The 23,472-nt window shown below is 40.5% G+C and overlaps 1 protein-coding gene across 9 annotated transcripts in view; it reads left to right on the plus strand.

Annotated features, from left to right (window-relative positions):
- Positions 1–23,472, plus strand: part of LOC124947720 (nucleolysin TIAR-like) — a 506,703-nt gene that overhangs the window by 139,763 nt on the left and 343,468 nt on the right. The window lies entirely within an intron of this gene.

Raw genomic sequence — 23,472 nt, forward strand, 5'->3', positions numbered from 1 at the left:
GTTTCGAAACGTGCTTCGTGTCCCCACCGGAATAACCTTTATTTTACGTTGCTCGTACGAATGCAAATTAGAACGACGCCGCGAGCTTAAACAACAGGACAATAAGAGAGGCAGCGTAATGCGCCAAGCGTATTGTAAAAGCGAGACGACACCGCCGTTCGCGAGATTACAACGAGTGAGTTCGCCAATTGCATCCACCCGATATAACGTAGGATATATTTCAATCGTCTAGTTTGCTTATGAAACGCACATGGCAATGAGCCTCGCTATTTTTCGAACTTCCCATTACGATTCCGTATGTATGTGTGCGTGTGTGTATGTGTCGGGAAATAAAATGAATTCTTACGAATCGAATAAATGAGAAACGAGTCGTGTTTCATAATTATTTTCTTTCGAATTTCCAACCCCAATGTTCGACTAATCGGATAGAAAGTTTTAATCGAGACGAATCCTGTTCCTTTTTCGATACGAATGAAAGAAAACTAAAGGGGGAAAAGAAATAACGCGTGTATTTCCGAGGGTGGTAGTAAAGAAGAAGAAAAAGAATAAAAGGAAAGACGAAGAAGAAAAAGAAAAAGAGAAAGAAATTCAGCACAGCGTGCTAGTGCCATCGTACTAAGAACTACATGATCCGTGGTGGTCAACGTTCCGTAACGTTATATCCATCCCATATGCTTCGGAGCCAGTATATCTTTTGGTACATGCCAAGAGAGTTAACCTTGAATAAGACGACGACTATTCGACATCCTGTTTGACTTTCTTTCATCTTCTTCTTTTTCTTCTTTTTCTTCTACATTTAATACGAACTCGGACTTGTATTTGTACGTACTACGAAGTCAGATGTAATGTGAAAGAAAACTTTCTCAATCCTAGAAATTAAAAAAAGAAAAAACCGATCATTCGCCATTCTTCGACTCGGTCTATGAAATAAAATGTTTTCAAAAATGTCAATTAATTTCTTAAATACGTGACCAATCGAACGCGTAAGTTACCGAAAGTTCCGAAAAGAGAAGAGAGCTTATGTTTTCGCAACTTTCGCTCGACGATGAAATATTTTTCGAAGGAAGGAGCCGCCGGTGCGGATAGATAAACGCTGTGGATAGAGAGTGAGAGAGAGAGGAAGAGAGAGAGAGAGAGAGAGAGAGAGAGAGAGAGAGAGAAAGAGAGAGAGAGAGAGAGAGAGAGAGAGGAGGTACAACAGTTGATGTAGTTGGAGAAGAAGAAAGGGAGTGCGAGAGAGCTTATCAAGAGCTTTAAGTTTCGCTCGCGGAAGCAGTCAAGTGAGAACGGGCGGTCGTCGGCTTAATCCTGTATTGTAAACTAGACGGCATACAACGACAAGTTTTCTACCGTGCACGGCTCTTACTCCTTATATTGCTATTCTCTCTATCCTTCTTTCTATCTCTATCTCTCTTTTTCTTAAAAGATATAGGTACAGGTTAATCTGTCCCTTAGGAATAACTCGAAAGCCCGAAGAAAAGTTTCGATGAGTACCTTTTTTACTTTTATCATCATACGGCATTCGATTCTTTCTTGTTCTTCTATAAAAATTATTAACAATAATAATAAATATTTTCTTCGAAAACTCCCAAGAGTTTAACGATCAACTTTGTGATCCAATATTGTAAGAGAGAAGAATTCTCTCGTGTGCCTAACTCGAGTAACTAAAAATTGAAGGAAATTGTAAATTTGTTTTATGTAAGTACCTTTAAGAACATAGAGCTTTTTGAATATTCGATCACATTTTTATGATAAAATTCGTTGATGCATGGTGGATTCGTCTATGAAACGATATTATCGATTATCAATACGTCGATCCCATAAGTCGAGGAAGCGACTTTCCGATTTCTTCAACGATACCACGCTGCTTTTAAGCGTCTGATACCGCGCGAAGCGGATCGTTTTGTTCGATATTGAAAGCCGTCTCTTGCCTGGGTAAAATTCAAATCGACGGAATCTTGAAGCATCTTCGTCGTTTTTATTTTATTTCTACGGTAAATTTTTATGCGGGAATAAGATTCTTGCATTTCCCTGTTATAAAATCGTTCAAACATTTTGTATTCGTAATTTCTACTGGTCGGGAAAAAAATGGAAAGATAAAAAAAAAAGGAAATAAGAAATGAAGTCAAAGATTTCGAGCAAGTAGTCATTTAGTAGAATAGCTCACTTTTACGACTCGCTAAGCGTATATCCTCTTGAATTCGTTGCTTATCATGCAATAAATGTATACTATTCAAGAAAAGGATAGTTTACCTGGGAGTACTGTAGCGATGGGAAAAGAGCACGCTGGATGCTGGATGCTGGATGCTGCCTGCCGTTACTACTCTTCCCTCGCTACATCTCCGACCCAACCACGAGCCCAGGCTACTTTCATACATTTATTTATGAAAGGCTATGAATAAATGGATGCTAGCCTTTCTCTCGCGCCTAGTGTTTCAGAAAGCTGATATCGTGTTGTTACCACACAGACAAACCGAATATAATGGCTGTACCGGGAGTACCTTGTCAAATTCATTATCCTATTTTGAGATCTCTACTTTTAGCTGGCCTTACTTCGACCATCTTCCGAGACTCATAAGTACGTCTTGCGGTAACCTAAGAATGTTGTCGAAATTCTATGAGAGTATAGATGAGAAAGAATATTTTTAATTTTCTATAATATAAATTAAACAAAATTTCTATATACTGACATTGATCTATACATCACAATTTTTCTTAATAATTATCAATAGTAATAAAAGGATAAGATTACAAAAACTTTTTTTATAAACAAGATATAAATGTTAAAAAAAATCTATAGAGATTTCAACGACAGTCGTTCGAACGACGAACGGTCAAAGAAAATATTTCCTATCTCTTTTCCAGTTGGCCTCATCTGAAAAAGGTCGAAGAGATTGTGTACCTCGACACCTTACTCCTAGTTACAGTCGGATAGATGCGAAATTTAAACGTTGAAATGAGAAAAATAAAAAAAGAGAGATATATCGAGAGAGAGAGAGAGAGAGAGAGAGAGAGAAAGAGAGAGAGAGAGAGAGAGAGAGAATCAGTGAAGAAAAAGACAGGAGGGTTAAAAGTGAAAGCTTAGGGATGAACGCAAGGGTAGGTAGGGCATGTAATTAACGAGTATTCTCAATAAGACGTCTGACGAACGAAAGAGAGAGAAAGGAAACGAAAAGAGAAGCGACGAAGCTCACCGAACGTTGCAACTCGCGCACTCACCTGTTAAATAAAATACATTTAAATGCCGGAGGCGCGTTGCCGCGCGCGTAAAAACTATTGATCCCCCTCTTCCTCTTCGTTTTCATCTCTCTTCTTCCTTCTACAGGCTTTCGTTTCTTCCTTCTAGTCAGTGCGGGAGTCTCGCTACGGGGCAGCTTAATGAGCGTCGCTAGCGTCTCGTTGGAAACCAGTCGGTTCTCGGCTCTCTGCTCTTTTTCACATCTCCCACTTCTCCCCCTGGCTCGTTTCTTTCTTCTCTCTTCTCCCTTCTCTCTTTAACTTACTCTTTTCTCTCTTCTCTCTTTAACTTTTTTTCTTCTCTTTTCTTTCCTCTCTCTCTCTCTCTCTCTCTCTCTCTCTCTCTCTCTTTCTCTTTCTCTTTCTCTCTCTTTTACTTTTTCCAATGTGTGGACATGCGTATATCTGAACAAAATGCGTCGATCAATGTTATAATCACGATGTATTCTAACCGTTAAAAGTCGACCACTATCATATTATGTAAAGCTCGGTACACAAAACGCTATAACGAGCACGTATTTATGTTATTTTCTGCGAAAAGTACAAACGGCAAAAGGGAAGAAGCTTGACGTGCAACGAATGAACGAACGAACGGTCTTACGGTATTCATTACGAAACAATGGGTGTGCTACGGAGGCAGAAAGAAAATGAATTACTAGTAAAGGATCGAGAGATCCTTTAGCGTATACGAAAGAAAGCTCGATCTATTCACGAAATTAAATAGGGAAGACTTTTAAGCCGCGTGCTTTACTCGCCGGGAGTTTTTGTACGTCGGCGAAGTTCGAGGAAGAAAGAAAAAATAAAAAAACGAAAGAAAGGGAGAAAAAAAAAGTAAAAATAGAAGAGGAGGAGGAAGAAGAAGAAGAAGAAGAAGAAGAAGAAGAAGAAGAAAGAGAGAAATTCTTTAAACCCGCGGATTGTCTCGGTTGTAACTGAAACGTGATAAGCCGAGATCTCACCGTATATTTTTTTCTTTCTCTCTCTCTCTCTCTTTCCTTCGAAGAGAAACCTATAAAACTTGGCGAAGCGAACGTGCGAAACAGTCGAAACGGAACGAAAGCTGTACTTCAATTTGTGGACCGACACACAGAAGAAGCTTCGCGACTAACAGCTTGCGAAGGCGGCCGATTCGATGAAAGGGGAAGCTTCCGGCCCTTTTGTATGGTCAATCGGCATTGCATTCACGTAACACCTATGGTGGTACGGTCTTACGATTGCTATCCATCTCTTCTCTTTTTCTTTCTTTCTTTCTCTTTCTTCTGTCATTCGACATTCGACATTATTTCCTTTTATTTTATTTTATTTATATCGATAGATCCAAACTATCGACAAGAATTCCTTCGTGGCTACGAAACTACTATCTTCGACCATCTTCTTATTCTTCTTTTCGTTTAGTTTCTTCCATTCGTGTCCTTGCCGCTTCTACTCATTCCGCATCGTAGCCCGGAAAATAGATATTATTATACCGGATGTGTTCCCTCTATGTCCTACGGATACGTCCAATAAATATCAAAAACTGGACAGGACGACGTAGCGTTACTATAACGAGAAAAACTCATGTCCCCTTTTTACGCCTCTGTTCCTTACGTTTTTCGAAATTTCTCTCTCTCTCTCTCTCTCTTTCTCTTTCTCTTTCTCTTTCTCTCTCTCTCTCTCTCTTTCTCTTTCTCTTTCTCTTTCTCTTTCTTTCTTTCTCTGTCTTCATAGCTTTGGTATATCTATGATGGTCGACCCTTCAACATACCTTTCACTTCTTTTCCGGCTAACTCGGTAAACGTAAACCCTGGATCACGTTCGGTCCCTCGATCGTGTCCTTTCTTATATAAAAATAAGAACGTTTACCTGATTTCAATCAGCGAGTCAGGGACGATAAAATCGTTTGATAGCTGGCACGGTGTAGAGGGGTTCTTTCGGATTCTACTTCTCGGAAATATCGTTCCTTATTCTTTTCCCTCCTGACTGATAAAACGCAATAACCCCAAAGCTAGATCGATAAGACGAAAGAAAATATCTACGTTCTTTCGTTATCTTTTTACGGAAAGAAATAAAATGGTATACTATTCCATTGAATCGTAGAACTCCCGAATTCTATATGACATGCATGGGATCGATTGAAATTACAACGAAGATATTTTTAACAACGAAAAATTGATGGTCTCTAAACTGAAACTTTCAATGAGATATATACATTTTATAATATAAGATCTATGTGAACATACGAAGAAAGATATACAGATAGTAGAATGAGGAATGAGTTGGCTGACAACCCTTTACATTTTAATTACGCTTGTCTTAAAAGCCAATAAATTCCTCGGCTGCATAGCGTCGACGTCCATCGAAGGCGCTCAGCTTCCTAGCATCTCTGTGGAGATCCCTGGAGTCTCGATGGCATCTGCCGCGTCCCTTTTCTCTTCATTCTATGGAAGGGGAAGTTTCGGTACGAACTCTACCTCTTTTGGAACTTTCTTCTTCGGACCAGGCTTATTCATCCATTTAGCATTTGGTAGGCGAAACTCTTACGTGAAATCAGTGAAAATCTCTTTATCATTGATATGAGACCTGTAATTAAAATCCCTTTGTTTATCTATCTCTTTGCACATTTCATCTCGATACGTCAATTTGTTTATTTTTTCTTTTTTATCGACTTGAAATCATTTACAAAGTTTCCTTTTCTGTTTTCTCTTTCTCGATGAAAATGTGTATTGATTCTGTCAAAAATAACTGAAATATTCTACGAAGATAAATTTCAATCGTCTGATCCGTTAAATTCGAATGAAAAATTCTTATTTGTTTTATCGGCAATGAATACTTTTCATTCCATTGTGAGTATATTTTGAAATTTTTTCTCTCCTATACAATTTAACTCTTTTCAGCTTTACTCTTAAAAAAAAGCTTTACTCTTTTCAAAACAAATTGTTAAAAAAGTTATAACCATTCACACAACGACTCTGATAATCTTTGCTCGTACGTATTGATTTTCTCGGAATAACAACAAAAATTCTTTATCTCTTTACTCTCTTTCTTTAATTCTTTGTATCCTTTCGAGGTTTGTGCGCTACGATATCGATGTAAAATAATATTGTCCTTAATCATGTTTACATATAAATAAAAATATTTAGCTATGTTTGATTGTTTTACTTTCTTTTGGTAAACTGTGAAGCTGAAATATATCTTCGTGATAAAGTATAATATATATGAAAATAGTATCCAACTCCAAAAGTCATACAAAAAATGGTCAAAAATGTTAGAAGATCGATAAAAATTATTACAGATCAATGATTGAATTCGTGATTGTTCGTGCAGTTCAATATAACAATATAACAAAAATGAAAAAGAATAGAAAGATGACAATTTCGTCAGAATTGATCTCTCTCGACGATCAGTTGGCGAAATGTAACACGTTACCGTTGACATTCGACGCAACGTATCAACACCCGCACAGCTATCGAATGATCGCAATGTTCTCGACAAAAGGATATCCGATATCTCTTCGTCACAGTAGCGCTGATGCTGTGGACCATCTCTCGCCATCGAGACTCGACCAAATTTTATCACTTTCTACGCTATTACAAACTCAACGAGTAACGACGATTATCGTAATTATTTTTTTTTTTTTTCATATCGTTGTACACGTTACTACATATATTCGAAATAAAAAAGTCAAATTTAAAACAGAAACGAATTGTATTTCTTCTATATACTAATTTCGTTCCAAAATATTTTAATAACCTCCGTACGAAGATAGCCAATTTGTTTATATGAATATCAATAGAACAGGCACGGTTCGCGTGACTAAGCTGCCCTTTATCGCATCTGACTTAATTGGAATTGATTGAATTCAGGCTGTACGTCTTTTAATTAGACTGCACCTACGGCATGCTATAACAAGCACACGATACTATTAATATCGTTCCTGAATATTCGGCACTATCATGTTCTAAGCACAATTTCCACACACAAGTATGAATTTATAACAAGTTAATAACCCGTGCAGATGGTGCATTTTGCAACACTTACTTATATACACACACTAATACGATCGTATATACGTACGTACGTTTACATTCAAAATCGAACAACAATATCGAAATCCTTGATCTACCTTTAATAGAATATTTACGCATGATGATTAGAATCGACCATAATCTATCTATCCAATAATTTCTTAAAGCAAACATTGAATCGATATAGATATCTATGTACATGATATCATCAAGATATATCGATGAATAAATATTACCTTTTCTGATTATATGCCTTACCAAAATGTATTCGCAGGCGAGTAAAATATATTCGCGAAAAAGATAATGAATAATTTACGTCGTATTACATGCACAATATCGTACGGCGTACGTATGAATAATGGATGCCTGAATAAATTACAGGCTTCGAAAATGAGAGGAGAGTGCGAAAGGTGAGGATCTTCGCGCGTCGGAATTTCCACGGAGAAAGTTTTGTGTAAACGAAGTTCTCGTTAAATAAGCGAACTCGCCTATCTCGTTCTTATCGGTCGACCCGTTGACGGATGATTTATTGCGAGTCTTCCGGTGGAACGACGCGAGTTATCTCGACCGCTCGATTCGACGTCCATGGGTCATTGTAATCTCTTCTCGTATAGAGAATAATATTGATATATCACTTACGTCAAGTAAGACGAGCCGGCCTTCCTAGTTAAGTCGGTCCCACGTTGGTCCGTAATAACGAGGGTCAAGTTAAGTTAAGCGTCCTACACCTACGCTCTGCTCGTGGTACTCCTTCATCCTGTAAAGTAGCTTGTAACGTTGTGATACTCGAAACTCTTATGATGGGATACATTATTAAATAAGTAAGTGATCAAAATTGTAAGTACAACGATGAAATTATGATCGAAAGAAATAATTTATTCGAACATGTTCTAATTATTTACCTCTAACGTTCTTTGTCTGATGTTACACCGACGATTAATTTCTATCGACTAAAGTTCTAAAACAAACGAGAATATCGACGAAATAAGAAATGTAAACAAAATAATTCTTGAAACTTAAAAGTCGTCGTAACACTCATTGTTGACGATTACAATATTCAAGGATTTTTTGAGTCGATCAATTCATAATACTACGTATCAATTTAGAGGTAACAAAAGGTAAATAACAAGTTTACTAATGACTTTCACAAAGCTTTGAGACCCATCGACATTTCGTATCGTTCGTAAATGGACCGTCGTCTTATTGAAAGCCTGACTTTTTGAAGTCACGCTAATTGGAAAGGTTTCGCTCGCTCCTGGTCACCTTTGAATTGGCTTTCGCGGCGACAACGCCGTTTTAGGATCGACAAGCCGTGGTTTCTCATCGAACTAAGTTTCATTGTCGGTGACGTATGTTTCCATGTTCAGAGGACAAGTTTCGGAGATGGGTTCCTCCAACGAGAGCGAGGGAAATAGAAAGAGAGAGAGAGAGAGAGAGAGAGAGAGAGAGAAAGAGGCAGGGGCACGAAACTCCCGCGGCGCAAAGTCTGGCTCCGAGTTAGATTAAGCCATGGCCAGTAAGCCACCTTCAGAAATTGCTCGTTGCCCTTCGGATTTCATTAACGTTTCGAGCGAATCTCATATTCCGCAAAGTGCTTTTCGGGGAAATTTGCGGGCTTGGAGGGTGTATTCGGAGGGTGGACTCCGGCTCGGTTCTCAAAAGACTAAGAATTCCAGCTCCATTCGGTGAGTTTCTAAGCGAGACTAGAGCGAATCAGTGAAAACGAAGTCAACGACGAAACATCACGAGTATCCTTCCGTATCTCTATCTCTCTTCTCTGTCAATTTCGTGTAACGAAATAAAATCATTCTCTAAAATCGCATGAGGGACCGAATTCTCAATGTGGAATTGTGCGAGTTCGATGTGCGTTATATAGATCACGTGTATACGCGTAGGTACTTTGAACATATATACTTTCACGTATACGCACTAACACGTGCATGCGTGCGCGCGCGTATTCGTGAAATATTGATCGTTTGATATAAGCTATGTACCTACATTGCTTGCCCGTTCCGTGCAATTTATTTTACTTCCGGGCGCTACGATAAGTGATATACGATTGTCGATATTATAATCTCCCATGGTTCGGGTCATTCAGGAAAAATCGATAGCCCACGGGTATACCGGACAAGCGTCACTACGAGAGGAAACTACTTTTCAGACTAATGTATGAAGGGCAGAAAAAATTACAGGCTGACCCGAAACACACGGTCAATCATTCATTGGGCGAACATAGAGGAGCTTCTACTTGTCAATAAAAATAGTTTGTTTCGTATGTCGAAGGCCCACAATTGAATGGCACACAAGAGGATCGCCGAACGTTTAAAGACCTTTGATGTGCAATTGCCTGCCAGGCCGACTATCCACTGGACGTGCTCAGACCCCTCGGCTTGAGTGTGAATTTCGCTGAACACGTTAAAAGCACCAAATTTTCAGTTAGGGAGAGAGAGAAAGAGAGAGAGAGAGTGAGAGAGAGAGTGAATGAGTGAGAGAGAGAGAGAGAGAGAGAGAGAGAGAGAGAGAGAGAGAGGAGAGCCCAGGGCAACGCCAGCAGAATTGAACTTTATTTAACTTTGTTCCGCACCATTTTGTATGATAACATAAATCGGCTGGAAGAGATAGACGGACGCGGGCTTAACTCGTTGCCAAAATATGAAGCTTAAAAGGATGTCAACGACCCGTGGAAATTCTAACGCCGTCCTCGGGCGAATGCAAATTTAATCGCGACCCGTTTCGCGACTTTGATCCAAAATTGCCGGCAATTACCCACAGAAATTGCTGTACTTGCGTTTATTTCGTTTCGCCGTTAGAGGAAGCTGCAAGAGGGGTGGATCGGGATTGGGAAAAGAGAGAAGAAGAGAGTATCGTGCAGCAATTTTCGAAGTACCGAATGGAAAAACCGTTACATGAGAAAGGGAAAAAAAGAGAGAGAAAGAGAGTATACTGCGAGTGCCATGTAGTACGCGTACGTAATCATGTCTCTGAATGCGAATGGTTTTAAAAACGATTCACCGAAAGAAATTAGACTGGAAGCAAGGCAAGCCCTGCCAATCGTATCCGTCGACCGTTAAAAAGCATCGTGCTTATCGCATACCGTGATCTCGATCGTAATTCCTGCACGATATCAACCCCGTACTATTCCATTTGCTCGTATAGAGGGTAGGATAGCTCGTAGAATCAACATTCTGCATCGTGGAAGGCAACCTGATCGGAGTTGGAGGGTGGCGTTGTTCGTCGAGAGCCAGCGACAGGAGAGAATTACCGCTGTCGGTAAATGGATTAGTCGGACAGATATTACGAGCGCGGTGGCTCTTTGATGAGCGCCAGTTCGTTTATCGTTAATTTACAATGGTAGGTACGTAGCAAGCTCCACCCACCCTCGCGCACACACTGCCACAGTCCGCGGGCTGGCCTCGCGAGAGAACTCCGCTTAGCCACCCCCGGATCTCCCAGTACGACCGGAATTCCCAAAGCCCTTCCCCTTCCGGCCTGCCCGGCCGCCAATTATTGCGTTGGTAATCGATTGGATTATCAAAGTTTTGATAACGCATCGAGCTCTTCCGCCGGTATATCCCACCTCCTCCCTCTTTTCTCCTCGTATACCCTCGACATCGTCGGCAACCTCTCTCCTCACCATCTCCATCCTTCTCCTCCTCATTCTCATCCTCTACCTGCTCCCCTCTCGTTACCATCCCACTGTGTTCCGTGCTATGGCAAATTATTTGCTCCGACGAAGCATGAATTCCATCCGTAATTACATTTCGTCTGATATTCAATTAGAATTGCCGACTCGTGCGAGGCGCGCCTACGAGGAGAGTAGAGCCGCAAAAAACGACAACGGGGACAGTCTAAAGAGAAAGAGAGAAAGAGAGAAAGATAGAGAAGGGCTGGGAGATACAAGAGAGAGAGAGAGAGAGAAGAGAGAGAGAGAGAGAGAGAGAGAGAGAAAGGATAGCGAAAGAAGCAACGAATCGATTCGATTCGTTCGGTAAACGTGCAGTCCGAATGGTACGTGACGCGACGAAGAATTTTTCGAAGAGAATCGTGATCGTAATCGTTATCGGATAGCTACGGTAATTTTTATTGTTAGGCGAACGGAGACACATACGGTTCGTTAAGAGATCCAGAAGGACTTTCCGCAATGTACAAAAAGCACGCTCGTGCGATGATCCGCGGTATACCTTTGGCTCCAGTTCAATCTATTTCTTACTTCATTTCCAACGAATTCATTTTCTTTTCCAGGTAGTCCGATTAGAGAAAACAAAGAAGACGATAGGTTGTTCTATCGTGAATTTGAGATCTCTGCTTCTTCCTTTAATTATGCGTTTGATATAAAAAGGATAAACGATTAGTGCTATCTACTATTCGCAACGTTCTAAATCGATCACTATCGGTAAAGAAAAAAAAACGATACCATATATCTCACATTCAGAGTGACGAGCATCTGGTTCTAAAGCATTTTTCAGCAGAGACACGAGATCGTTTCGGTATATATGTCCGAAGCAAGCATTCTGCGTCCTCCTAGCAACGGCACCAACGGTAATAGCAGCAGCAGCAGTAACAGCAGCAGTAGCAGCAGCAGCAATAGCAACAACGATAGCAGCAGCAACGGCCAGTCTTTTTACTCTTGGACAGATTACCGTAGCGCTACCGGCAGTCACACACCGGGGGTTCTCGAGGGAGTTTAATTTGCAGTAATGGGCGCATCCTCGCACGAGCGAAAGATTAAAAGCACCCACCGCCGGCTCCTCCACCGTCCCGGGCTTCGCGCTACACCGAGCCATCTCCTCCTCGACTTACCGACCAAATGGCTCTTACTCGGTACACTCGCGCTTGTCAGAAAGGAACCGGTTCGGATACCATTTAGCGCTTCTACCTTTTATCCCCGTTACCTCGGCTCAGTCATTCCTCCTTGGCCTTCCCCGTTTAGCCAAAGAGTCTCGCCGTCTCGTTGGCCGTCTGATTAAATGCGAAATTCCGCTCAGTTCTTTCGTGTTCGAGGGAACCCTCCTACTACCACCATCTTCTTCTTCTCCTTCTTTTTCTCTTTCTCTTTCTTTTTCTATTTCTTCTCTTTTCTTTCCTTTCCCTTCTTGGCTTTTCTTATTCCTCCAACGAAGGAGTTATTTCGAAGCCTCCCTTCTTCTTCTCCTCCTTCTCCTTCTCCTTCTTCTTCTTCTTCTTCTCCTTCTCCTTCTCCTTCTCCTTCTCCTTCTTCTTCTCTCTCTTCCTGTACGTTTCGCGATCGTGAAGCTACACAGTTACGTGGATATTGCCTGGCGTTACCATCCTGAAAGGCGTTTACATCGCGTGGATATTTGTTTAACGCTAATTGGAAAATGCTTCGACCTATTTCTCTCTCTTTCTATGCTCCATCTCGTACCATCCTACTTTAACCTTTATCGTGCTTTTTAAGGGAAACGATGTACAGGGTAAACGCGCGTTGCATATCCAGACAGAGCTAGGAAATTCTTCTCTCGTTCTTTCTTCTGCCTTCTTTAAGAAACTCGTTTAACGCTTCTGTCATTCCTATTCCTTCTTTTCTCTCTTTCTCGTAATTGGAATACGAGCGGAATCGCGTGTCATTCCGATGTTAATAAAAAGCAAAACATCGATCTTTAAGATCGAGCAAACTATCTCGAGAGCTAGCTGAGCTATCAGCCTCGCTATTCTCGAAATTACTGCTCGTGGCGTTGTCAAGAAGGAAACGTCGCTACAGTGAGTTACGATCGATCGATCACGACGATGCTATCCAACGACGGTGATGGAAAGCGGAGGCTTATAACGAATAGTTGCCTTTTATTACGCGCCACCTCGATATTTTTCGGGGGTTCGTTAAATAGAAACAAATTGAATCGACCTGCGAGCGCTATTTGTATACTGTCGTTAAAACTGATCGATACTTTTCAAATGAAAGCTAACGAAAAAATTCGTGAAAATAAAAATATGTTTGTATGTGCATGTGTGTGTGTGTGTTTATATGTATAAAAGAGAGAGAGAGGGAGAAGGAGAGAGGGAGAAGGAGAGAGGGAGAGAGAGAAACAGAGAGAGGGAGAGAGAAAGATAGAGAGAAAATCAATTCATTCCGCAACGTGTCACTTTCAATTGCGATACAATGTTACAACTTAAATCGCTTCATTCCTAATGTCGGCTATAGTGGGGCTAACGAAAAGGGAGAAAGGAATAACCATAAGAGAAATACGGCAAAAAAAAGAAGTAGTAAAAAAAAACGCTTCTCGTTCCTTATCGTACGCTATATCTCTCGAAGTTCCGTGATGCGGCTGCAAAATGGTGGCTTTGCTTCCTGCTTTTGACGTACGATGATTCATCGTACCCGTACCATTTGTCTCAATGCAGTCTCATTTCCTAGCGTCTCGGGAGACGCCAATTCCAATTGCGAGATGCATCGTGGCCTCTCGAGACTTACTTGTTGAAGCGAGTCAAGCGCGAGTTTTCGCTCTCGCTTACTTCTCCATAGCTATAGTTTCGTTACGGTTCTACATACATGTATGTATGTGTGTATGTGTGTATGTATGTATGTGTGTATGCATGTATGTATATATGTGTGTATGTACCTCCTCTTCCTGTTCTATTATCGCCTTTACCTTCTCACTTTCTCTCTCTCTCTCTCTCTCTCTCTCTCTCTCTCTCTCTCTTCCTCTTTCTCTTGCACTTTCTACACTCCACAATGAAGAATCGAATTAGCCTTATAGATAGAAAAAGAAATGGCTGAAGATGAGGGACTGCAATAGGCAATCTTTGAAAGTAAAAACTACCAATACGATTCCTTAAAAATTAAATTCGTCTTATGAAAAATTTGAAGAGTACTGCGATCGCTCAAATGATTAGGATAACAAGGTAGGTACTCGCTAAGCAAAGTGTCGCGTGCGTGCTAAAACGAATGGTTGGGGAAAAAGAAAAGGTAAAGCGAAAAAGGGAATGGTATAGAGTGGTAGAAACATCAAAGACCAGCCCCGTAAGTCGCGTCGTGCGTGCAGAAGATATAATGCGAGGGGTTCCGGAGGAGAGAGGCCCGTGCAAGCCGACGAACGACGCCAATTTGTTGCCGCTTGTCCTCCTGCAGGGCTGACGTAGGTCCGGCGACGAGTGTGCACGAACAGCAGGTCCATTTTATCGAATGATTTATTCAGGACATGATCATTAATGGAAGAACATTACTCTCTCGTCAGGAATCAATAGACGCCCGCTCGAAACATGCCGGCTACCGTGGCTCGTACCTCGTTGAGAGGAAGAGAAAGACAGAGATAAAGACAGACAGAGAGAGAGAGAGAGAGAGAGAGAGAGAGAGAGAGAGAGAGAGAGAGAGATTGAAACGGTTGAGAGACCGATTCGAGAAACGAAGATGGAGATAGCAATGGAGATAGCCTGGATTTTGTGAGTCGAGAAAAAGAGATAGAGAAAGAAAGAGTAAGAGAGAGAGAGAGAGAGAGAGAAGAGAAAAGCAGAAAGAGATAATGAAAAGAGTAAAGAGAAAAAAAAAGATAGATCGAGGACTGGAAAATATGGCTGGAACAGAAAGAAGGAAAAGACGAGTGCTGAAATTTTTCCTTTTTAATAGCTAAACCGAGAGAAACGATCGACACGCATCTTTATCCACCTATAATAGAATCGTTTCTACTCTTCATTCTATCCCTTTCTTTCCCTATCATCGAATCGTCTATTAATCGAATAGAAAACGAACTCGCTTCGAACTGCAGTAAATCGCGGAAACAAAACCGAAACAAACCAAAATAAATTGCACGGGTAATGTATTCAGGCTGCAAATGATTATTCCAGATCCGTCGGGTTCAGCCTGCCTGTGGCTTTCCGCAAACCACCGCGCTTGCCATTCCCCTGGTTAAAACACCCCCACCGCTGCTACCGTTTCCATCACACATATACCTACACATATACATATATACTCACTCCAATGTGTCTGTCAACCATCTCACACTACTACCCGTTCGTTCCAATGTTCAAAACCGTCCCTCCGACCTTCCTATTTGATCTCCCCGTGTGGAACATAATTAGCCCTCCGCGACCCTGAGCTGGGTGCGTTGCGCTACGAAAATTATTTTCTCTTTTGGTCTTCTTAATTCGTCACAATGTCTATCGATTTATTTATCTCGAAAGTATTCAAGGAATGTAGATGGGAATATATAAATTAGGGGGAAAAAGTGATAACAAAAGATTGAGCCATTAAATAAAGTTAATCGATTTTAGATTCCTTCAAAATTGAGAAGAGAATTAACTGGATATGATATCATCCGATGATTTACTGAGTTATCTACTTGTATCTTGAATTCACAAAAGGAACGTTATTGTTCTAGAAACGTGTACACGTTTAAGGACATATCAAAGCAGCTCTGTCTCGCGCGCGCGCTCTCTCTCTCTCTCTCTCTCTTTCTCTCTGTTTCTTCAGAGAAAGAGACAAGATTAAGGAGTAGGATATTTGCCACAAGACAAGTTGACAGGTTCGGGGACGAAGCCGAAGTAACGGCACGACAGTGCGTGGAGATTTATGATTACCACTGCGTACTCTGTGCCAGTGGTAGGTATAGTGTAGAATGTAATAGGCAGACCATTGATACCCTAGGGAGTCAAGAGAGGCGAGACGAAACACCGCGAACAAGAGTAGTAGACCAGGGTGCAACTTCGAGGGCTGTCCTAACGCTCCTCTAATAGCTCGTTTGATCCGGAATCCAGCTTACCGGTTACTGACCTTACTTTACCCCAGGAGCGACCTTTCGTCGAAATCCTCAAGCCCTTTCTATAAAGGAGAAATAAGGATCCAGAGAGATTTTCACAACAAAGAGAGAATTCTGGACACAGGAAACACGGGTGAGCTTCTTATGTTCTCTCTGATCTCGAAGACCGACAACGAATCAATGACCTTCGTCCTGTGATTTTTCTCTTTCGATAGATAAGGATAAAAAAGGTAAAAAAGACTAAGAATTAATTTGTCAAATCGAAACTAGAATACTTAGTATAAGAAAGAAATTTAATATAAAAATGTGTTAAGTTTTCAGATTAGAAACGTATTAACTGTATGAAAGGAACAACAAATCCTTAGACGTAGTTAAAATGCAAGCCGCGTTTGCGATCGGTATCGCTCTATAATTTACATCGTAATCGCTATATTGCCTTACTTCGTTCCGTCGTCATTTATCATACGGTCGTTCTTGATAATTGCAGCGTGTGTTGCAAACTACAACTTTGTTAACTCCTAGCCACGAAGGACAAGCGTCTCTTCTTGGTGCTATCGAATGGATCTAGAGTGGCAGCTGGAACGAATGAGGCATTATTTGTTCGTAGCTCTTATTTCCTCCTATACAAAATCGTATTCGGTTGACGACGTTATTTGCAACTCATTGTGGACTTGCGTTAAGGATTTTCGAGAGTCGTGAAAAACTTAAAAACTGCTTTTATGTTAAGTAAAGGAAAGGACAAAAAGATATATATATATATATATATATATATATATAAAAGATCGTAAAAGAAAGGTAGAAGCCAAGTTAACGTTTAAAGATTAAATCTGCATCGGTAATTTGCTAGAAGACAACGTGGGAATTTCGTATAAGGGTAAATTTTCGAATTTCAGGGATTTAACATGCAAGTGTGTACCACCAATTATATGAACAATTAGAAATGTTTGTAATGATTTTAAATGATAATTTACGTACCGATTAACTGACGAACAAAATTTATGTGGATAGATCTAAACTTCCAAACGAGACTTATGGAAAGAAAAGAGAGACACGGAAGTCAGAACGTCGAAACGGACTAACGCCTAATAATGTAAGCTTTGGAGAAATGAATGGGTGATGGTAAGAAGCTCGTCGAGAAAGAGAGTCGGTAGTATCGCAGAGGTTTTCATGAGAGGAAGCAAGGGTGAGGGTCGAGTGGAAGAACGATGGAGAGAGAAGAGGAGAGACTTCAAGAAAGGGAGAAACAGAGAAAAAGAGAGTGTAAGAGAGAGAAAGAGAGAGAGAGAGAGAGAGAGAGAGAGAAAGAGAAAGGGAGAGAAGAAGACAGAGGGTAGAACTGGTATGGGGGAATAAGAGGATGGCCCTTAAAAGTTCGAGAAGAGCCGCTCTCTAGCAACGGCAGCCAAAGCGGGAGTTGTTATCTAATTTTACTCTCAACGCTTCTTCGATTTATTCGCCAACTTCTCGACGCATTACAATATGCTGCTAACGGAGGCTGGATCGTCTTCCAACCCTCTTCATCCCCCTGGTCTTCCGATAACCCCTCTCTTTCTTTCTGGCATCTGTTCGAATCTTTCTCGTTTCGTCTTACTGAACAGTTTCTTGCATCTCTTTATCATTATCAATAGCTAGTCACGGTGGTACTTTTTATGATCGGTCAGCTTTTTCTATGCTTTGTAATTAAACTATATAAACTATCTAAAGTATCTTTAATTACACAAAGCTACCAACTTTCTCTCTTTCTCTCTCTCTCTCTCTCTCTCTCTCTCTCTCTCTCTCTCTCTCTTTATATACACATACATGCACGCACGCACATTTATTGTGTATATATATATATCTTTTTACGAGCCGATCTTAGACTCTCCTCGCAATATATTACCGAGTACGTGTAAAAGAAGAAAAGAGGAGTTGTGTGGGCGAAAGGAAGCGAGAGGTAAAGCCGCTCCGATAGCCGCATTATTTATGGCATGAGACGCGAAGCGGTGTACCGTTAAAAAAGGAAGCATAATCATCCGTGATAGAGTAGACGCTCGTAACAAAGCTACCCTAGTGCTGCCTCTGATAGAGGAAGTTACAGGAAACTTTGTGAGCAGCCATACTGGCAAAGAAAAAGCGTTCCTCAATGCTTTACAGATATCTATGTATATTCCTTTTATCGTTCCCTAAGCATATCAAAATCGTATTTTTCTAAAGATGCTTACTTAAAGAATCTTACTAAGCAAATGAAAAAAAAAAAAAAGATAAACAAATAAAATATTAGATACCAAATAAGAATTATATTAATTGTATCTTTTGCATTTCTTTTTTTCTTTTTTGTCTGAAGGGTAATCAAATAAAATACGTAAATAGAAATAGAAATAACACCAAACGATTGTGGCATGAAGAATAGCGGACAAACGTTTTTCCATTTATCCACTCGTATTCGACACAAAGAGATCTAGTTCTCGTGGCCGCGTTACGTGGTCCGCACGTAATCGGTCCCCGTACGCTTTGGGATCTATTGTCCAATTCGCTCCACTCGACTGACTCTTCTTCGGTTGCTTTTGCAGAATGCCAACGCGTTTGTAAACTATTTTAATTACGCCCATAGAAAGTCGTCTCAGTTTCTCGCACTCCTCTCCTATCTAGATATCGTTGCGCGTGAGAAAGAGAGAAAGAGAGAGAGAGAGAGAGAGAGAGAGAGAGAGAGAGAGAGAGAGAGAGAGAGAGAGAGAGAGCACTCCAAGTACTTTGACATTTTTGCCTTTTATCGGTCTGATATCCAAATAGTTTCCTCGATTTCGAAGGACCCTGATCCTAAGAGACAAGCGAGGGATCAAAGGATTCAAAGAGACCAAAGGGAGGAGCGCCAAGACGTCGAAACGACGGATTAATGTCGCCTATAATTCGTTCTTAAAGGGACGTCAATGACGTCTTTCGAAACATTTTAACCAAATTTCCAATTTTCCTACTTTAGCTATTTCAATTTTTTTTCCTTTTACAAAATTGGCATCATTAATAAAATAATCTCTTCCTTTTTTCAATTTCGTTATACTAATTCATTCATGATTCTATAATTATTTTATAAAAAAAAAAAAAAAAATTTATACCAGATTATCGCATTATATGATAATGCAGGAATAAATTATCAAATGATGTCGCGAGTTAAAAAGTTGATTAATACGTGGGAAGACGTGGCAAGAGTGGAAAAAAAAGCGAAAGTAAACTAAAAAGGAAAGGAAGGAAAAGGCTTTGAAAAAAAGAAAGATAGGTTGGCCTGGAAAAGAAGAATTATACCGCGAATTTTTCTCCACTCTATTATTACACGCTCGGCGTACATTGGGTTCAGTCTAGTGCAAAGAGCTGTTACATATGATCAAAGCCGACGATGTACAGTTAGGAACATTCGATCCCACCTTCTCCCTCTTCAGTCCTTCCAGAGTTACCCTCCGTCGCGCCTCTGTCATCGTACGCGCGCGCTTCAGCCGCGCTATTTGCATATTACCGGCGTGTGGCGTGCCGGCAACAGGCTATCGAAATACCTTTCTATCTCTCTCTCTCTCTCTCTCTCTCTCTTTCTTTCTCTCTCTTTCTCTCTCTCTTTTACCCTCGCTAACACCATCCCTCTCCCTTGGCCACCTTCCGACAACCAACCTCCTCCTACACCTCTATCTGGCTCGACAAAAAGTGAGAGAAAGAGAGAGAAAAAAGAAAGAGAAAGAGAGAGAAAAAAGAGAGAGAAAGAGAGAAAGAAATAACGTTCCGTGCAGTCGTACTAGCAAAAATTTCAATACGTTACGCCGTGCCACACGGTCGTTCTGTTACTCTTCTGGCTATTCCGCAATTGTGTAATCGCGAAATTGCGTGGCCCGAAGTGCCCCGAAAATATGAGTCTCGCTCGGATGGAAGTAGCCTACCTAATTCGTGCTTGAGAAAAAGAGAGAGAAACGTTTCGTGGACTGACTTTTCGTTGGGTGAACGGATAAAGGAAAAAAAAAAAAAAAAAAAGAAAAAAGAATGAACAAAATGGGGAAAAAAAAAGAATTTCGATCGACCACTCACTTTCGTTTTATTATATTCAACGTTCTCGTGATCCATCTTGCGAAAGGGTAGAAAACTTTTTTTCAACTAATCTGGTTCATGTTTCGAATGACGATGGACGACGAGTTCATTGAACCAACAGAAAGAAAATATGGGAACTGTAAAGAATTGTACAATGAATTTCGTAGAAAAGAATTATGAGAGAAAAAGACAAATTAACGAGAACGTTTCATTATCTTTTCTCGAAAAGCGAATATGGCAAAAGTAACGTCGTTCGTCCGTTATTAAGATTTAATTGACGCTTAAAATTGTACAACGACTGCTGAACTTTTCCTTTGTCGTTTCATCTCTTACTCTTTCATTCTCTATTCTTCTGTTGCTAGGATATAAATAAAATTATTAACTTTTCGTTCTTTTCGATCAAATTATTTTATTAATTGGAACTCTATTAACGACGTGGTATGCGACTTACAAAAAATGAAGTGATCAAGATAGATATTCAATATATAATTTGCTATATCGAGAGATTACTTCGATTAAAGAAATAGAAGCGAATAAAAAATCTCTCGAGATCTTTTTAACGATAATTTTTCCATTCACGTTAACATAGAAGTGCAGAAATCATAAAATATAAAACGGAGGAAAATCTAGAAGAAAAATTTCACTGCGAAATAATAGTCAGTGGGAAGATAATTAAAACACGAGATAAGTGAAATTAATAAAAGTAGGTACGTAGATACGTACATACGTACATACGTACATACGTACATACGTACATACGTACATACGTACATATGTACGTACGTAGAGCAAAACCGTGTAAGTTTTCGCAAGCACACTTCGACTTTGGTCGACAAGTTATCCCGTCCCGTATCGATTAAAAACTTTAACTATCATTATAATCACATATTGCGAAGTTTGCCCTTGTTCTCCGTCTTCGTCTTGCTAGCTTTCTCTTTCTCTTTTTCTTTCTCTTTCTCACTCTTTCTTTCTCTCTCTCGCTCTCTCTCTCTCTCTCTCTCTCTCTCTCTCTCTCTCTCTTTTTCTCCCCCATCCGTACTTTTCGCTCATTTCTTTTTCTTTCTTTCGCTTCTATCAGCGAACTGAAGGTGAGCCGTGCTTCGTTCGTTGACGAGCCTTGTCCAAGCCGGCGTCGTCCACGTTGCCGCGAGGCAACGAAGGGGTGGCAGGAGGACGGACGTAGTAAAGTTTCCAAGTTAAAAATTGTTTAAATTGTCGGTTAACTGTTAGCCGGCGGGGCTAATGAAACGTGGAGCCCAGCAGACTATCAGTCCTTTCTCTTTACCTCTTCACCCTCGATTCTCCGTATAGTCCCATCACCATCGCCGCCGCCACCACCACCACTACTACTGCGCTCTTTGACCTCGGCAGTCGGTACGACCGCACGAACAGAAAGACGAAGAGCGAACAAGAAAAAGAAAAAGATATAAAGAGAGAGAAAGAGAGAAGAACTTCACAATCACCTTCCGCTTCCCGACGTACCACGGCGGTAGTTTCATCGTGCTTTACTTTTCCATCTTCATATAAAAGCGAAAGAGCGCGCGTTAGTCTCTTTTGAAGATAAAGATCCCCGGATAGCAATACGACCGCTTCGAGGATAATCGAAGCACGTCTCCATTCATCGATCCGTCGCCGAGTCATCCGAGTCTTCAAATTATCGATGATACGTGCTTCACTTTCTTTTTTCCTCTCTCTCTTTCTCTCTCGCTCTCTCTCTCGCGCTCTCTCTCTCTCTCTTTCTCTTTATCTATCTATCTATCTATCTACCTATCTTCTCTCTCGTCTTTTCTTTTCTTGAAAGATGTCTTTCGTCGAGATAAACTCGTCGCAAGGTGAACGATGTAAAAAAGACGCAGTGTCTCGAAACCTCATCAAGTCTTCAGCCGTCATCCAATTTTACTTTATGCCTGCTTCTACAAATGAGATTGTGAATAAAATATTATTCGTTAAAAGATAGGTATATTCGTTAGACTAGGCAATGTAAAAAAAAACATACACACACGAACGTGTTTGGTGTAGTATAGCTCCCTTTTCATTAGTAACACGCTACGAAGAAGTATCATGAGACGTTCTGACAGCTAGAAAATTGCAGAGGTACGCCAAGATGAAAACTCAAAGATCAGGTAAGTCCCACGTGGATCTCACGCAGACGCTTTCTCTCTCTCTCTCTCTCTCTCTCCTTATCTCTTCTCCCTCTTTATCCTTCTCTCTCCTCCCTATCTTCTGCATTTTTTGCACTTTTTATATTATACTTTTCTACCTTCCTTCTTTTTTCATGCACTTGATGGTACTTAGTCAAGCGTAAAATAATCGACGATAACTTTACTTAACGTTCTTTTCTTTTCTGTATAATATTATCGATCTGATGAGAAATTTTATTAAATAAAAACAGGACATAAGAAGAATGAAACTTTCTAATGATACACATTTTTATCGTCTTGGAAGAAAATTCCAAAAAGATTTCTAAGCTTATTTATCTGAAAAAGACAAGCGATAAAGCCTCAAATCCATGGCGAAGCAATCGTGAAACTTATAATCAAGGAACTTGTGAAAAGTTTTTAATTTATTCCTCGGCTTGGAATATTACATTGAGAGAACGTCCGTATCATTATTCTCGATTGTTTTCGGATTATCAGAATAAATCATCGTGTAATTACGACGCGAGCATACCCACGAACGTGGATTTCCTGTACAACATTTCCAAGCGATATACGAATATATACATTCATATATACACAGATAAACGTATGTATATTCGTGTTGAGTGCAACACGTATACAAAGTACTCCGCATACTTCCGTCTTTGTACGAGTATAATACTTGAAGGGGAAATAATGGGTAACTACCGACTGAATTGAGTTCACGGTAAATCTGCGAGGGCTGAGGATCGGTGAACCCGTCTCGAATACGAACGAAAGAAATAGGGAAATATGTAGGATATACATGGGAATGCCTCTCCTTGCACGAACGAGGCGCTTTCGGAAATCGAGTCACGGATATCGCGTCGGAGGAATTGGAGCATCTCCCTCTGTTTCTCTTTCTCTCTTTCTCTTTCTAGGCATTCTGAAATCCTGGATTCTTGGATAATCCTACCGAGCTTCGATCCCGGTGCGATGTTAAACGACGTCGAAGGGAGAAATGAGAGAAACGAAAAAAGCGAAAACGAGCACTAAACGGAGAAAAAGATGGGGTGGGAACGAATGAAGAAGGACAGCGATATACGAAAGAGAGAAGGAAAGAAATAGAAATTCGTCGCTCTAAATTACAACGACGACGACGACGACGATGAAACGCGGAAGGGACACTGTTCGCTTATTGTTGTCCAACGGTATCCCCCTCAGTGCGATATAAAGTAAAAGTTCGATGAAAAATGGAAGAATGTCGAGCTCGTGCGATCAAAAGAGAAAGAGAGAGAGAGAGAAAGAGAGAAAGGAAGTCTTCTTCTCTAGATTTTAATAAAGCGCGGATGGCATCGAGGGTAG

Source organism: Vespa velutina, chromosome 3, assembly GCF_912470025.1.
Source record: "Vespa velutina chromosome 3, iVesVel2.1, whole genome shotgun sequence".
NCBI classification, from domain to species: Eukaryota; Metazoa; Arthropoda; class Insecta; order Hymenoptera; family Vespidae; genus Vespa; species Vespa velutina.